Below are 19115 nucleotides of genomic sequence, written 5' to 3'. Positions count from 1 at the left end.
TGTTTTTGTGCCCTCTTCATGCTGATTTTTAATACTAGGTTTTTTACTTGAGATCTGGTTTGGGGATAACCCGAAAAGATTTTTGTTGTTGTTGTTTTGGATATTATTAGTCTTTTGTGCTTTCCCATGACGTTTAAGATTATTTTTCAGTTTTGTTGAAGAATTGCATTTGAATTGTGATGAGATGAACCTGAGCATTTCTCATTATTAATCCTGCCAAGATGAGGACAAAGGAGGCCTTTCCATTTGGTGTAAATTCTTTTAGTTCTTTCTTCATTCCCTTAAAATTTACATTATGTAAGCATTCCATTACCTTGGCAAGATTTACTCCAAGATACTTTTTTTTTTTATTTTGTGGTTATCTGAATGGAGCTGTTTCCCTGACTTTTTCTCATAGTTTTTCAATAGCATTCAGTAATACTATTGGGTTTTATATGTTAAGTTTTTATCCTTCTGCTTACTGAGTGTGATTATGAGCTGTGGGAGTTTTCAAAGTGAAGTCTTTAAGGTTGTCCTTTATGTATAAACTCATATTTTCTGAAAACAACAATACGTTGACTTTTAAAATCTACTTTCTACTCTAATTTTGCCTTGTTACTTTAGTTAAAACTTCAAGTACTGTATTGAATGGGTAAGAAATGATAGGCACACTTTTCTTGTTCCCGGTTTCAGTGAAAATGCTTGAGTTTTTCTCTATTTAGCAATGGACTTCTGTGATATACACAGCTGTGGCTGACTTATGTGTTGTTTTGTCATGTGAAAATACACACCTTGTATTCCTAACATACTTTAGACTTTTATCACCAAGATTTTTGTCAATGGCCTTTTCTGAATAAAATGAGATGAATATTTGATTTACTTGTTGTTGTTGTTTATTTATCTGATGGATTACCTTTATTGGGACATGATTGTTGAACCAACCATGTATCACTGGCTTTAAGCCAACTTTAACATGATAGACAGTCTTGTGATATGTTCTTGACTTTTGTTTTGAAGTATTTTGTTGAGATTTTTATTTCCCTATTCATCATAGATATAGCCCTACAGTTTTATTTTTAGCTTTTGTCTAGTTTTGATATCAGAATAATACTGGTTTCCTAAAAATAAATTGGAAATGTTCCTTCCTTTTCTACTTTGCAGAATCTTTGGGGTGTAGTGTTCTTCTTTGAATATCTTGCTGTTCCCATGTTGAATCACTCACATGCCCAGGAAATATATATATTTTTAAAGTACAACTTTATGCTTCCAGGAAATATAAAATAAAACTATTTTGATAGCTTAACTTTATCCTAGTTAAAATAACAAAATTATCTCTATAAGTAGAACTTCAATATACATATATACATATATATTATATACATATGTATAATATGTACATATAAATGTATATATTTATATATAATGTCAATATAAACATGTGTCTGTTTATGTGTGTGCTTTTGTATATTGATATTATTTCATGAATGTTTGGAAACATCAATGCTAGTATTACAGCCATTATTGCAATCGGTATATATGCTCTACCAAAAGCTGAAAAATGGATTTCCCACAAGAACTCTAGTTATAACACTTGGGCATATAGTCAGAGCTCTGTAAATCAATAATGAACTAGCTGCTCAGTCATGTTCACTGCTTTCTCGTCACAATAGCCAAAAAATTAAATTAGTTGAGATATGTACCAACTACTTAATTGCTGAGGAAAATGTGGTGTAGTCACATAGTGGAATATTATTCATTTATTAAAAAAATTATACTATAAATTTCAAAGAAAAATAGGGAGAACTGGAAACACTATTCCGAATGAGAGGCACCCATTCTGAATGAGATAAACAGAAGTTCAAAGGAGAAACTTTGCATGGTTTATTTCATTTGCGGATATTGCATGTGAACATACATCTTTAGATGTATGTTTCATATGGAATATCTATATAAAATTTGTGAGGGGCATGAGGGAAGGGCATTCAAGGAAGGGAAGATAGTGCAAAATGGAATTAAAGTGGTAATTGCGGTAGGTACTGGGGGCACTGGATATTAAAAACAGTTAAATAGTAATTTAGAACCCTACTAAGGTACACGCACACACACACACACACACACACGCATGCACACACACACACACACATGCACACACACACACACACACACAGAGAGAGAGAGAGAGAGAGAGAGAGAGAGAGAGAATGAAAATGGAGTTAACCTACAATGTTCCTACTAGACACCCCAGACTAGAAGATGAAAAGCCTTTGTTAGAAATGAGTTGCATTTATTACTGTGTTTGCTTGCTGTGGCCGTGTGTCCCCAAACATTGTAAGCCATTGCCACTGTTATTGGTGATGCTCCAAAACCTGATGGTAAAATCTTATTGCTGAAAACACCATACAGTTGAAAAAAGATTATGGAGATATTAAACTTCAGTCCTACTAGCTTGCTCTCAGAGAGCCAGAAGGGGTTCTTCAGGGCATTGGAAGAGAACAATGATAAACAATCATTCTCTTCTTTGAATCCTGAGAGCTACGACAACCACTGACTTGGCTAGACATGCCCACAAGTATATACCGATAGGGACATCATGGGGGTAACTAATGACTTCTTGTGTGATGCCTAATCTTGACTATCAACTTGACTTCTGTAATCAAATTAAGCAGCTAGGCATACTTATGTGGATTTTAGTGATTGGAATGTTTGATAAGTATAGACCCACCCTAAATTTGGACCAGAACTTCTGGTCCTACCTCACATAAAACGACGTGAACGCAGAAACCTCTTTTCCTTTTTGTTTATTTGCCCTCACTGGTTAGTGTAACCTGATTCTGAGACACAATTATTATAGCATACTTCATTTGGATTCCAAAATAGCCTTAATTCCAGGTGAGAATCTTTGTAAACTAAAAAAAAAAAAATTATGAGATTCTCGTCCTTCCCATTTAGGATAGAACTACCGTTGAAATAGCTTTAAAAAATGGGGTTCAGAGCTAAACAAAGAATTCACAGCTGAGGAATGCCAAATGGCTGAGAAACACCTAAAGGAATGTTCAACATCTTTAGTCATAAGGGAAATGCAAATCAAAACAACCCTGAGATTTCACCTCACACCAGTCAGAATGGCTAAGATCAAAAACTCAGGTGACAGCAGATGCTGGCGAGGATGCGGAGAAAGAGGACCACTCCTCCATTGTTGGTGGGATTGCAGACTGGTACAACCATTCTGGAAATCAGTCTGGAGGTTCCTCAGAAAATTGGACATTGAACTGCCTGAGGATCCAGCTATACCTCTCTTGGGCATATACCCAAAAGATGCCCCAACATATAAAAAAGACACGTGCTCCACTATGTTCATCGCAGCCTTATTTATAATAGCCAGAAGCTGGAAAGAACCCAGATGCCCTTCAACAGAGGAATGAATACAGAAAATGTGGTACATCTACACAATGGAATATTACTCAGCTATCAAAAACAACGGCCTTATGAAATTCGTAGGCAAATGGTTGGAACTGGAAAATATCATCCTGAGTGAGCTAACCCAATCACAGAAAGACATACATGGTATGCACTCACTGATAAGTGGCTATTAGCCCAAATACTTGAATTACCCTAGATGCCTAGAACAAATGAAACTCAAGACGGGTGATCAAAATGTGAATGCTTCACTCCTTCTCTAAAAGGGGAACAAGAATACCCTTGGCAGGGAAGAGAGAGGCAAAGATTAAAACAGAGACTGAAGGAACTCCCATTCAGAGCCTGCCCCACATGTGGCCCATAGATATACAGCCACCCAATTAGACAAGATGGATGAAGCAAAGAAGTGCAGACCGACAGGAGCCGGATGTAGATCGCTCCTGAGAGACACAGCCAGAATACAGCAAATACAGAGGCGAATTCCAGCAGCAAACCACTGAACTGAGAATAGGACCCCCGTTGAAGGAATCCGAGAAAGAACTGGAAGAGCTTGAAGGGGCTCGAGACCCCATATGTACAACAATGCCAAGCAACCAGAGCTTCCAGGGACTAAGCCACTACCCAAAGACTATACATGGACTGACCCTGGACTCTGACCTCATAGGTAGCAATGAATATCCTAGTAAGAGCACCAGTGGAAGGGGAAGCCCTGGGTCCTGCTAAGACTGAACCCCCAGTGAACTAGACTGTTGGGGGGAGGGCGGCAATGGGGGGAGGGTCGGGAGGGGAACACCCATAAGGAAGGAGAGGGGGGAGGGGATGTTTGCCCGGAAACCAAAGAATTATTATTAAGTATTAAATAAATTAAAAAAAATAAAATAAAAAAAATAAAAGAGAAATAGCTGAACTGTAGCCTGTAAGGCAGGCTAAATATGAATGGTCATTATATTAGATTTCTTCCCGTAGAAAACCCTGACTAATACATTGTGCTTTATTAAAGGGCGAGAGACCTGTGTCTAAAAATGTCATAGATCTGTGACAAAACCAAATACTATTTATTACATAGCTAACTGGTCACAGACTTAAACTGACTCATGAGAGCTCATCCTTACGCACATAGATTAATGTATCTCTAAATCCTCATCAGAGAGCCTTCTATTTCCAATGTGCGGTGATTAAGGTGAGCAGTGCTGAAATCAATGTTGACTGTAAAGGTATTGATTAAGGAAGTTAAGAGTGTGCAGAGTGCTCAGAAGTAAAAGGGCAATCTATATCATATCCTGTGGTTGAGTGATAAATGCCTCCCACAGGCTTGGTTATGTGAACACTTCATCCAGAGTCACTGGTGCTTTTGTGAGGAGATTAGGGTAGTACAGGATTTTTAGAAGAATTATGGCCCTCGGGGTTGTTTTTCAAATTATATAGCCTCAAACTGCTTCTATTTTATTCTTTCGGTTTTATGCTTCTGGTTTTAGATGTAAGCTTTCTCTAAACTTCTACAAATATCATGCCTGCTACTCGCTATATGCCTCCTAGCAATGATGCCTCTTATCTGTTTGAAAATGTCAGTTCAAGTAAAATTTGCCATATGTTGCTTTTGTGCCTTGCGTTTTGTATCACAGCCACAGAAATGTAAATAATACAGACTTTGGCAACAGAGAATATACGGTTGCTATGAAGAAACTGACCATATTGGATTTTGGAAGAAGGTAGAAGCCTTTGCAATTTTGGTTTAGAGAAGCATCAAGTAGTGTAAGAAGACCTTAAAGAGCTTACCTAGTATGACTTTGGAAGGCAGAAGTGGTAATTTCACCCTGGACTGTGGAGGTCGTTATTGTAAGAGTTAAAAAGGCAACACAGAATTTAAAAGAGAGTATCTTGTGATCTTTTGGCCAAGAGTCCAGCTTCCTTTGCTCATTTCCGGAATATTTACAGAGGCAATAGTAAATAGTAATGGAGTAATTTATTTGACTAAGGAAACTTCCAGTCAGCATTATATTCCATCAGCAGCATAGGTATTCATGTATTTAATAAATGGTTATGCATTGTAAAACAAAAGGTGGCATAGAAGTAATAAAAATGCTTAATTGGAGAATGAAATAACACCTAGCAATTATTACCGCAGCCAAGGCTTTGGGGAGAAAGAGATACAAGATTAGTTCCAAAATGGAGTGGCATCTTGCTTTGGAATAGGACAAGCATACATAGTATTAAACTGACCACTAATAAGGTATCATTCTACCCACAAATTAATCCATCTCTACTTAACCTTCATAAATATTTCATTTACATGATATATGTTGATTCATACAGACACACACACATGCACACACACATACACACACACACACACACGCACGCACACACGCACGCACATACAAAAAAAAATGTCCACGACAGCTCAAGTCAAACAGAATAATAGACTAGAGACTACGAATGTTCAACCTTAAATGGGACGGAGATTAAGCCAGAGAGAGTGGATGACTACAATGGAACTATGACTTCTGGACACAAGGAAGCTGCCATTTCAAACCACAATTATTGCCACAGAGCACACAAACACGCTGGATGAAATTTAACTACAGAATATAGAAGTGAGCATGAAGTCCGATCCCTTAATGAAGACCTTATTGGTAGCTGGTTGATGCTGGGAGACAGTCAGTTTTCTTGCACAGAGTTTCCCTTATTAAATTCTCTGTGCTCCAAGGGAAGACAACATGACCAAGAATATATGGGTAGCCAAGATTAGACTCAATACTAATTTTGGAGTAATAAGAGAAAGTATGCTATATAACCACAACTTACTTGTATGTTTTTTAAAGGCTGACTCTGGCATTTTAGATTTATTTTACCTCCTTCTGAAAGTTTATTCCTATACTTTTGTTTGATGTAAGAGTACATGGGAGTGTATCACTTTCTCAGGCTGTTTGATACATAGAGATTGACTTTTATAAGATTATTTTGTATCCTATTACTTTGCTGACACTGGTGATCCTTAAAGAAATAATCTAGTAATCTTTTTCCATTTCTTATGCAAATTTTATTACCTGAAGGTAAATTTTAACTTGTCTTTTCTTTGCCCTTCTCTGATTTTCTTACCCTGTCTTACTGCTACAGTGAGTACTTTAAGCAAGGTGCTGAAGATGAATGGGGTTAATACCCACTCATGTCTCACTCCTGATTTTAGTAATACCTGATTTTTTTCTCAAATTAGGAGGATGTTTCTGTGAGTATGTATGCATCCATGTATTTATGTATGTATATATGTATGTATGTATGTACATATATAAGTATGTGTTTATGTATATTGAACTAGTTGTTCTCTAGTCTTACTCCAATGACTCATAGTGTTATTTTCTGAATCTATTAAGTATGATTTTTATATTTAGGTCAATTTATATTATTTATTACTTTTTTATTTACTTATGTTGAAGAATCACTATATATCTGGGATAAAGCCTACTTGCTCATGGTAGATAATCTTTTTCTGTATAACTCTTTGTGGTTAAAAAATATTTTATTGAGGATTTTTGCATCTATACTCATCGGGACTACTGACATAAATGTTTTCCTGCTATTGTTACCAAACCACTTGTATGTGGTTTTGGTAGTACAGTCAGTGCCTTTTCATTTCTAGAAGTATCTTGGAAACACTCTTTTTGTTGTGATCTGATATTTTCATCTATATAAGTATTATCTGTTATAGGTCATGGTTGAAAGTATGCTAAAATTATGCTGTGCACCCACCCAGCCATAGACGTTTTTATTTGTGAGGCTCCTTTTAGTTTTTTAACTCTTTCTCTTTCTTTATGTGTGATAAACATGTTTAAGTTGTAGATCTCTTCACTTTTAAATGCTGGTGGTTTAGAGGAATCTAGAAATGTGCATTTCTTTCAGATTATTTAATTTTCTGGAATAAAGCTTTGTGATATATACTTACAGTATTCTGAATTTTTGATACTCACAATCCTCTTCATCTCTGGTACTGTTAATTTGGGTCAACTCTTTCTTCCTTTTTGTTTAGAGACCAAGGTTGGCCACCATGTTTTTCTTCTTAAAGATGCAGATCTTAGATTTGTTGACGATTTGTGTTGTTTTCTTTGTTTCTATTTCATTCATTTATCCTCCATATTTTATTATTTTCTACTATCTATTACATTTTACTTTGATTGTATTTTTCCAGATTCTTGACTTTCATCATTAATGATCATTTTTAATACATGGATTTAGAGGTATAAATTGTTTTAAATGTGTCCCATGGCCTTTATTTATCATTTGCTTTCATTGTTATTTAATTCTAAGTCTTGTTTTGGCTCTTGATCTCTTCTTTTACCAAGTCTTCTTTCGGTAATGTTCTGTTTGTTTTGAATTTAAATAATTCCTAGACATTTCTTTGCTGTTGCTTTTAAGTGCTCTTGGATTGTGATGGGACCGAATACACAGAGTTGCTTCACATTTTCTCCATATGAAAATTTGTTTTTTGTTCGAGCGTCTGTTCTATTTTTGAAAAGCTCCGATGAGTTGCTAAGTAGAATGCGTATGCTTTGGTGTTTGGGTTGAATATTCTGTAAAAATTTGTTAGGTGCAATTTATTTATGCTGTTACTTAGTTTTGAAGTTTTCTGTTTACTATTTGTCTAAATTACCTATCTATTAGATAAAATAGAATATTGAAGTATCATGATTTCTCAGGAGATGAGCATAATTTGTTCCATAGCAGATATGAAACAGTAAAATAAACTTAACACCCTCAGGGAAAAAACAATAAAGAAAGATGAAATTTCGTGTTATAATTTATGATCACTATTGCAGAGAGCAGAAAAACATTGCAGGTATTTGAAACAGCAACACAACACAGGAGTGTTGTGGAGTAATTCTGATCCTTTGCCACGCATGGCATTGAAGGAATGGCCATCCAGAGACTGTCTGATCTGGGGATCCATACCAAATACAGACACCAAACCCAGATACCATTACGGTTGCCAAGAAATGCTTGCTGAGAGGAGCCTATAAATAGCTGTCTCCTGAAAGACTCTGCCTGAGTCTGATAAATAAAGAGGCGTATTCTCACACCCAACCATTAGACTGAGTTTGGACACCCCAATAAAGAAGTTAGGGAAAGAACTGAAGGAGCTGAAGGGGTTTGCAACCCCATAGGAAGAACAACAGTGCCAACCAACCAGATGCCCCAGAGCTCCTAGGGTCCAAACCACCAAGCAAAGAGTACAAATGAATAGACCCATGGCTCCAGATGCATATGAAACAGAGGTGGCATTGTCTGGCTTCAATGGGAGGAGAGGCTCTTGGTCCTGTGAAGGTTTGAGGCTCCAGTGTAGGGGAATGCCAGGGCAGTGAGGTGGGTCATAGAAGCATGGGGAGGGGGATGAAATAGGGGGGGTTCTGCAGGGGAAACTGGGAAAGGGGATAACATTTGAAAGGTAAATACATAATATAGCCAATAAAAGAAGAAAGAAAAGGTTCGTTCTAGAACTCTGAATCCTAAGAGACAATGTAAAGAGAGATCGGTATGACAGCTCTACTCATATCAAAGCTTTCTGACAAGTTGCCATTGTGGGAGCTGTTTTGTTTTGTTTTGTTTTTTTTCTGGCTAAACTCAAATAAAATGGCTTTTCACCTTCACTCTTACATTTTCCTATCTGGGCAACTGCTGATTTATCACTTCCTGCCCTGAATGTTTTTTGTTTCAATGCTAATTAAATTGTCTCTGAGCTAGAAAAAGAAAGAATGTTGGAAACTAGGATTGTATTTTGTCACAGAAACAAATTTACAAATTCTATAAATGGAGTATTAGCTTGTTGAGACTGTACTCTGAGAGAAGATGTACATGTCTGTGCATGTGCACATGTAGGGTGTGCATGTGTACGTATGTGCATCCATGTGTATGCCCATGAGTGTGTGCGTACATGTCTGTGTCCTTGTGTGTACTAAATGGACAAGTCTAAAATACTATGAAATGTATACCTGTCTCCATCATTTCAGTCTCTCGCTACCTGTATTTTTCTCTTTGTCTCTATATCTAATTCTTTCTCTAGCTCTATATCTAATCTGTATCTGTCTATTTAGATGTAAATATTTGAGTTTTTACCTTTATTCAGTTTGGGAATTACAATGTTTTCTTGGAAGAAGCTTCATAAGTAGAGTATTGGCTTAACCATTCTTCCTCAGCCATTACTGCTAATTGTTTCATTAACTCAAAATCTGAATATACAGATAACAAGGTGTAATCTAATGGAAATCCAATTGCTATTCAGAAATTTTTATAAACCATCGATTGATTATCTTATATTCTTGAATAAACTCCTGGACCATCTGAGTACTTGATTTTAAATATAAAATATGTTTTGACAAAGGGACTGCTTAACATAAAAATAATGTTTGATTTACTTTAGATGCTGCCTATGGTTAAAACAGCCAATACATTGAGGAATAATATTTTGGTTAAGCTGACTTCTTCATTTTTCATTAATTTACTAGCAATGAAGAGTTCCTTGTGATATGATGTACCATAGTTATTATATGAAAGAGACTTGAGCTGTGAATGGTGCTGAAGCTGAGTCACCCAGGATCTTCCTCTGCAGCTGGGCTTACTCACATTGGTAGAACGAACAAGACATAATGAGTCCACCTTACATCTGTTTCTACCCATGGACCTGAGAAAAAAGTAATTGCTTGAAGCTTTTAATTAATATGAGCATCTTTGGTTATTGAAAAAGTATCCACCCCTCTTTTGGAATAAAGCTAAGTAGTAAACCTTCTTGTGTTTGAAAATATCTTGAACTTAAAATTTTAAGAAACTCTTTACAGAGTTTATGTTGTTTTCAACATCCATTAAAGTATTCTCACTCACTTGTCAGATCATTTGGCAGAATGTGATTGTCTTTATTAACTGTGATTGAGATAGCCTTTCCAAGAACATTTTCATTAAGTGCATTGCACCTTGTATGCCCCACTCTCCCCCTCCAGGACTTTGTATAAAATAACAACCCAAAACGTCCTTATATTTCTCCTCCCACATGAGTGCTTACTAGGGAAATGAATTTCAATATCATTCTGTAGAACCCTGGGATTTAATTATTTTCTCAGGGACTGACAATTCCAATTTCCCAAATGAAAAGTTAATGTATAATGCTAAATTGTGTATTATACTATATTGTGTGCAACTGGATGATACCCATGTGCCAGTTTTCCCTTTAAAGCAGACCAATAAAATGCCATTCACTACACTAATGTTCTGGTACGTAAAATGCTAATTTGGCATCCAGAAATAGTTAACAAAATGTCAACTATTACAGGGCTTACATTCTCGAATGTTTTTGATAACATCTTTCTTTTATGTGTGATGAGATTGTCAACAGCAAAACTTTTATTGTTTTCACATATTCATAGTTATGTGTGTGTCTGTGTCTCTGTGTGTGTGTGAATATATATATTTTAAAAATGAAACTTTTCCTGATAATAAAGTTTTCCCCTACCCAGTCTCATTGACTGCTAAGTAGACAATAGATATATATTATATAGGCCTGTAACAAAAGTCCGTGTGTTCCCCAATTATTAATCTTTTCCAATTCTATACACACAAGACTACGTAAATCTTTTACAAAATAGAAAGTGTTTCAATAAATATCAAGTTTTACATGTATCCTGTGGAATGCCACACAGAAGTATTTCAAAGTTCTTTAGATTCATGTTTAAATAAGATAGATATTTAAAGAGAATAAATGTCTTTGTCAAATAGGATATAAATGATACTTTGCTTTGTGTAGAATTACTAGTAAATCTTGTTATTGGTTAGCAAAACAAGTATTTCTCTAGCAGTACAGCAGACACTCTTTTTCTGGTGCCATGCATGAGTGGGTGGTGAGTATTTCAGATCAGAACATTGAGTTCTTGTGAACAAAGAATATATAATAGATGGAATTTTCGTCTTTGTTTTTACTTTCAACTTGAGCATTACACTGCCTTTTATAAGTAAGTTCCTATTTCTCCTTTACAAATAATATATTAAAGAGATACTAAATAAATAGCAGACACAGATAATCATTCTAAAAGATTGCTTTTCATGTTTCCTTGTTTTAGGAGAAGAACTCCCAAAAGCTCAATCAAGCCAGGATTAAATTATACTTCCTCCTTTCTGAGTCTAAAATGAAACTGCAGCTCAGTTATCACGCAATTTATTTGTCAAGATCTAAGAAGAGATTCCTTTCCTTAGATTCTATTCTCTAGTTCTTAGAGGAAACTACATGAAAAATTGAAAGTGAACTGTTGAAAACAGTCTTAATGTACAAGGAAAGAAGTATGCAAGTTTATATTTTATTCTGTAAGTAATGTATACAATAAGCCAATAATTCACTTTGAGACTTTATGCCTATTAAACAAATAAGACATAATTTTTAAAACAGATTTACATGTCAGAGAAATTATTGTCACATTTCAAATTTAGAGGATACAGAGTTGTAAGTTTTTTTGTCAAGAAGAAAAACACCATCTGACATCTGATATATATATATCATACACACACATGTGCGCATGCACGCACACACACAAACATATATATATATATCTTTTATTAATTTGTCCTTCTAAAAAGTGAGTTAAGTAAATTGAAATTCTATATATATATATATATCATACACACACATGTGCGCATGCACACACACACAAACATATATATATATATATCTTTTATTAATTTGTCCTTCTAAAAAGTGAGTTAAGTAAATTGAAATTCTAGAATTATAATACCAAAGAAAAATTGTTCAACTCCAGATGATTTCTCAAGTCTCTTAGTGGAAAGCCTAAGTGCTAAATGGGGGGTGGGGTGGATGCTTGTTTGTAAAAGAGGAAATGGTGCTGAGAAAATGCAAATGTTCAGTATTGATATAAGGCATCCAACTGCAGACTTTATGCCCTTGCTGCTCCTCATTTCCATAGTATAGAGTCTTCAGAGAATTGAGAGCGATAAGTAATAGACTTGAAAACACTTGTGAGGATCCTCTGCATTTTCTCTCTTTTAACTTTCTTTAATGTGATGGGAAAAAAATCTTTATTTTAACATTTCTTTAGGGAATTGCAAGAAATTTAAGGAAGGAGGGCTGTGAGTATACAGAAAATAAGAACGATGTCTCCTCTCTGGTCAGATGCCTCCTTAGCTTGCAAATCTTGGCCGGTTTTACTTTTGGAAATAAATGTGGGGTTGAGTTGTATGTGCGTATGTCCTGCCCCGCTGTAGAGTTTCGTCAAGACCATCCCAGCCTTGCAGGTTTTTCTGAGTCTCACATCTCTGGACAGGTTCATCTGAATCTGCCAGAAGTGTCAGTTATCAGGGTAGTTGGAATTTGTGTCTGTGCCTCTGGAAAAGAGAACAAAGTTCTCTCTTATTGGCCACTTTAAAGGGCATCAGTACTTTTGAAAGATACAACAATTAAAGAAGACTTTCTGATTGAGGAGGCAATTTGCCCCAAAATTCATCAAATGAATATAATGAAGCGTCATGTAGTTTATGCATGCACTATTATTATTAATTATTATTATTATAAATGATGCACTAGTCATATGAGATCTTTAATACTGTTTCCTAATATGATAATTTTATGCTACCGTGGTGGGACAGAGTTAGAACAGTCTGATGTCTTAATGCTGTAGGCGTATCCTTTTTCTCCTTACCTGTTGAGGTTTCAAATCAGACTCTAGCCTGAAAAGAGACAGGCGTTAAGGTGGGAGACAGCTTGTAATATATATACTAAATCTAGGTCAACCTTTTTTTAACATTTGAAATTTAGTTTTCTAATACATGGGTTAATAGAATTATATCCAAATATACTATCAAGGGATAAGAAAGCATGCTTTAATAAGGATTATGCATTTTAAAAAGAGCAAAGAAATTTACGTGGGAAAGATTCAAGGTAGAAAAGGGATAGAGAGATATAATTGTACCAACCCCAACAAATAAAATGAATATTTAAAAAAAAGTGGCACATTTTCAAATGAACATGGTAGATCAGATACACACACACACACACACACACACACACACACACACACACACACACAGAGTTCTATGAAGGCGAGCAGAAGAAGTTTGATAATTACTTTAAATATGGCCTTAGAAGCTAAAGATCACTCTGGAGAACTTTCCAGAAGATAACAATATGGAAGTCAATGATAGCTTGCAGATGTGAATCTGTGTCTAACCATACATTTGTCAATTTTCAATTAAATTTGTTAGTATATATTCCTATATGTTCTCATAATGAGTATGAGATTACTGAACTATATCCTATCATTTATTCTGAAAGTATTCTATTTTATTTGTATTTGATTATCATTCCCTGTTTCAGCAAATTAGCTTTTTACCCAGTGTAAAATATTCCTTCCATGGATGGGATGTCTTGTCAAACCATTCTCTCCCTCAGCCTTTCAACCAACATCTAGAAGAGATGCACACCTACATAAATATTAGTGGAGAAGAAACACTATGATTTTGCCAAGTGGACATAGTGTTAAAATGAGTCTAAATAATTTATCATTGTAGCCATCCATTAACACACATTTCTACCTGCATGAGAGAAAGTACTATGTACAGTACAAAACAATTAACTAAAGGATTGACAGCTATCCAAAGTGCAAAGAATAAGAAAGTACAGATTTATGAACCATGGATGGAAATATATATTGAAGTGCCATTTCCTAAGGCTCACGTATCTCTGCTGAACAGAAGTAGAGGAGTTTAAGAGCCAAAACACTACAAGGAAGCAATGCATTGTGTACACATCAGTCAAATTCATCTATGGAATCACATTGATTTTAACAGCATACAGAGGACCTGCACCATCCCTGATAGACTAAACGCCAGTGATGAGAATGATGTTGGGCAATAGTCAAGGATCTATTGGCAATTGTCAGGTCCTGAGAGAGAGAAAGACTAATTCTTTTTGAAGAGTTTAATCCCTAGTGATGACAAAACTTCAGTTGAAAAGCACATATCCAAGAAATTTTGGACAGCACCAATTGGTTTTGATGGGTTTACGATGAAATGTCCACAAAGCTGAATGGGAATGAAATTGGAATAGGGTAAATTTGAATGAGAATGATGAAAATTATTTGCATGTATTTCTTCAGGAACTATTAAAATTGCTTTTATGAATTTCTTAAAGGACTACTATAATAGTTTAAAAAACAGATTTCAAGGTAGAAATTGAAAAGTAAAAGGCCATACATTTGGAAGAGTATGGAAAGAGTGAGGAGACAGAAAAGATAAAAATAATTAAATACAATCTCAAAAATAAACAAAAGCAACTCATGAGATTGTCAAACAATAATTTGGTTCTTTAAGTTTTTTTGAATTCAAGAGATAAAGAAAAAATGAAGAGATTACATTGTCAAAAGTCAAGGAAATACATTAGAGCCTGTTAACCACTTATAACTCATGCTTTGGGCACCACAATGAACTTTTCTAACAGAAACTCATAGATTCTCCCAGAATTTACAGGCTTCCACTATTCTTACAATCTTCCTGAGAATTGCAGCTCACACTGTTGTCCATGACAACTGACCACCAACCATTGCATGGGAGAGTTGTTTTAGTGGAGAAGTAAATGCAGTTTAAACTTTCCGAATCCCTTAAGAGAGGAATGCAAATATGAGAGGGATGCAAATATGCAAATATTCCCAACAGTGAGGAGGACTCACATCCTTCTTTATGTTTATAGGATTCTCTCACAAAATAATTAAGAATAATTAAGAATTAAGTATATTATCTTAGGCGGGGAGGGAGGTCAGGAGGAGTGGATGGGGAGGGGAATGCCCTTATAGAAGAAGGGGAGAGGGAGGGGATAGGGGGCTGATGGACAGGAAACCAACCAGAAAAGGGAATAACATTTGAAATGTAAATAAAAATATCCAATAAAAAACTGTTGTTCAAAAGAATGAATGAATATATTGCCTGGAAATGTAGGAATGTTCATATTCATAATATCAATTCGACCAATTCATGAGGATCAGAACTCTTTTTATCTTCTAGTATTGTTCTTATTATCCTTCTTCAAAAGTTAAATAATTTCATTGTGCTGACTTTTCATGTCATTGGCTAGGTTTATTCCTAGATTGTTTTATTGGATAGTGTGAATAAAGTATTTCCATGATCTTTTTATTCCTATGCTGGTTATTGTTAAAGAATGGCACTGATTTTTGTAAGTTGATTTTTTTTTGTATCCTGCTATTTCATAGAATGGTTTGATCACTTCTAGAATTTCTCTGGTGCATTTTTTATTGAGATCTCATGTGTAGTGTTATTATCCCCCAAAAAGATAATTAGACTAATTAGTCTCTTATTTGATTCCTTAAATTTTTTCCTTTGTTTTATTGCTCTAATCAAGAGCCTTTTCTCATTTTTGATTTTAATGGTATTTATTTGAATATTTCTCATTTAGGTTGATTTTGTCTGTGTGTTTGCAAAATATAGTCTCTAGTCCCATTCTCTTTAGAACATTTATCATGAAGGTATATTGGATTTTGTCAAAGACCAACCATTTATCCATTTGGTGAGATGATCACATGATTTTTGTCTTTAAGTCCATCTATATTTTTCATTTACACATATTAAACCAGTCCCACATCTCTGGGATAAACACCACTATTCGTGGCATATTGTCTTTTTGATAATTTCTTTTTTGCCATTTGAATATTACTATGTAGAATGAGTTAAGGAATTTCTGATTGTATTTTTTTAAAAAAAAACCATAACTCAAGAAGGATTGTTTGTAGTTTGAAGGCATTGTAGAATGCTAGTATAAATATATCTGCACATTGGTATTTTGCTTGTTTGCTTCTTTTCCTTTTCCTCTGTCTGAATACTTTAAAAACTTTGTGATTTTCTGATTTTTATTTCTTTGTCTTAGTTGGTGATTGTTTCTTCGTTTAATTTGGTGATTCAGATGCATCTAGAATTTCCTCCTTTAATTTGACTCTTACTGAATGGACTATGGAGTGCACACGGAGCAACCCATGACTCTAGCTGCATAGGTAGCAGAGGATGGACTTTTGGGAAATCAATGGGAGGAGAGGCCCTTTGTCCTGTGAAGGCTCTATGCCCCAGTGTAGGGGAATGGCAGCGCAGAGAGATGGGAGGGAATAGGTGGGTGGGCGAACACCCTCATAGAAGCAGGGAGAAGTGGGATGTGATAGAGGAGTTATGGACAGAAAACCGGGAAAGGGGATAACATTTAAAATGTTAATAAAGAAAATACCCAAGGAAGAAAAAATTAAAATATTGTCAATTTCATTGATGTATATTGTCATGTTTGCCCATAATATTATCTGTTTCTTTTATTTTGGTTCATGCCTTTCCTTCTTGGTTAAACAGCCCATGGATTTTCTAATTTTATTTATATTCTGAAAGAACCAGCTTTTAGATTGAAAAGTAAAATGAGACAGAAATAAAAAATTATTTCATTAAAAAAATCATCTCTAGTATTGCTAGGAGGACACCTTTTCTGCATGAGGATGCCTAAAAAAGAGAAAGAATGAAAATATTTCTGAACTAATCAAAGCACCAAAAGTTAAACGGCCTTGCTAAGATTTGGTAGATCTTTAAATTCTTCACTGTGTACTAAATAAACTAAGTAACATAATGTCATTTATTTTCATCTATTTTTGTATTCATCTATATCCGTTTACTTTATTATTTCATGTATTAGAAATAAAAACATCTTTTTTTGTTTCATTCTAATCAGTTTCATCTGAAAAATGTGGAGTTGTTACATATTTGTTTTGATAAATTGACTCATAATGAAAGGAAACTGCTCACTTATGTCTAGTTAGATATTATAAAATACAGATTGTGAAGAAATGATTCATTTGCCTTTTTTACTTATCTTCTTACACACATAAGAAGAAATAAACCCTATATCTGAAAGGTAGGTATACACAGACATATATCATATATTTTCAATTGTGATAAAATAAAAAAGCGTTGTATCATAAGCTATAGAATATTATATCACATATTATTTTATTCATTCCAAATGTATAACATATAATTTAATAGTTCCCACAGATTTGCCAAGTTGAGGATTACTGAAATTATTTAAAAGTTGAATTTTTAAAATTCAGAAAATAAATACATAATGCTCTAGGTGTTCTAAAATTAGGTAGAAAACAGGAATTTATAAGAAAATATCTAGAAACACATCATTAACTCTCTGAATGTGTAAATGAGTTTGACATTTGCTAGGATCTAATGAGATACTTACTTGATGTGTAATTTGTCAAGCATCCTTTTCTGGAAGTCTGAAACAGAGAAAGCTTCCAAAATGTGAGTCATTAGAACAGATCAAATCACAATGTATCAAAATACACCTCTCCTCTGACAACATTTCATGTGAAAGGCAAGAATATCCATCTAATATTGGGTGGATATAAAATTTAAATCTTAATCCGAGAACTTATTAGTATTCAATTTATGTACTTTATTGAGCCAATGTTCATGGTTGATAAGTAATACTAAAATTTCATTTAGCTTGTTAGAGGTTTGAATTTTCTTCCTTCCGTTGCCATTTATTGTTACTTCTATTCAATTTGTTTTATACTTCTTATCTTAGATTTCAAAATTCAGAATTTTAGCTTTGAGCTTATTCCTAAACCAGATCATCTTCTAAAACTACAGGCTGTTAATATAAGCACCTATGTGAAATGCTGGTTATTTTTGGGTTTGGATTTTGATTTATTCTGTTTCCTAATGACAATAAATTCTGCTCTCCATGAGCAATTGCTATGTATGTGATGCAAACTTTAAGGAAGAACTTTTTTCTCCTGTAAAAATAGTATTTTGCTCTCTCATTCATCAATCATGTTTTCATAATTTGATTTAAAATGATAATTTCTTTCTAGACAATGTAAATTCTTTCAGTGATATTGACATATATTGATGGCAGAACAATTGCCTAATGTGGACAAAGTCTTAAATGAATTGATAATACACCACAAGTAACAATTAATAATAAGTTATAGTAAACATATTATCTTCAAGTTTACATAATGTATTTGATGAGAGTTTTTTATTATTTTTGCTTATTTATTCTTTTCTTGTGCAAATCCATTCAAATTACAACCTCCTGTCCCTCTACTCCCTCTTGTCTCCCCTTCACCTCCTTTCTCCTTTGTTTTCTTTCAGAAAAGAGCAGACCTCACAGAGTTATCTGCTGTAACAAGATATAATATGAGCAGACATAAACTCTCACATCAAGACTGGGAGAACCCAACAGGTGAGAAGAGTTGCCAAGAGCAGGCAAAAGAGTCAGCAATACACTCACTCCTACTGTTAGGAGTCACATAGAAATCCAAAGTTAAACATCCACAACATGTTTGCTGATGACGATGACCTAGCACAGATCCATGCAGGGTCTGTGATTGCTTCCTCAGTCTCTGTGAGGCCCTATGAGCCCTGAACAGTGGGCCATGTTCTCCTGGTGTTCCTTACCTCTCTGGCTCCTACAATCCTTTCTCTTCATCCTTTCCTGTTTTTTTAAACTGTGTTCTTTTATTCTTAACTTGTTGCAAATGTGTCTTGAATTTTCATATGATATTGATAAAAATTGCTTTAGACAATTCATCATTGATTTACATTATATAGAATGTTCACTTTGTCTTCTAGATAATTCAAAACATTAAAATTTATAATTGATTTTGACTACTACTAACATC

The 19115-nt window shown here is 34.6% G+C and overlaps 1 long non-coding RNA gene across 6 annotated transcripts in view; it reads left to right on the top strand.

The window, feature by feature from the left end:
• The window catches only part of LOC148001128 (uncharacterized), a 250734-nt gene that overhangs the window by 177046 nt on the left and 54573 nt on the right, over nt 1-19115 (top strand). For all 6 annotated transcript variants that reach the window (XR_015638514.1, XR_015638515.1, XR_015638518.1 and 3 more), the window contains one exon: nt 18586-18676. This is a non-coding gene — a long non-coding RNA (uncharacterized LOC148001128). The remainder of the gene's footprint in view (nt 1-18585; nt 18677-19115) is intronic.

Source organism: Rattus norvegicus, chromosome 15 (genome assembly GCF_021556685.1).
Source record: "Rattus norvegicus strain SHRSP/BbbUtx chromosome 15, alternate assembly SHRSP_T2T, whole genome shotgun sequence".
NCBI classification, from domain to species: domain Eukaryota; kingdom Metazoa; phylum Chordata; class Mammalia; order Rodentia; family Muridae; genus Rattus; species Rattus norvegicus.
Note: the sequence above shows the minus strand (reverse complement) of the source record. Positions and strands in the feature narration are given on the sequence as shown.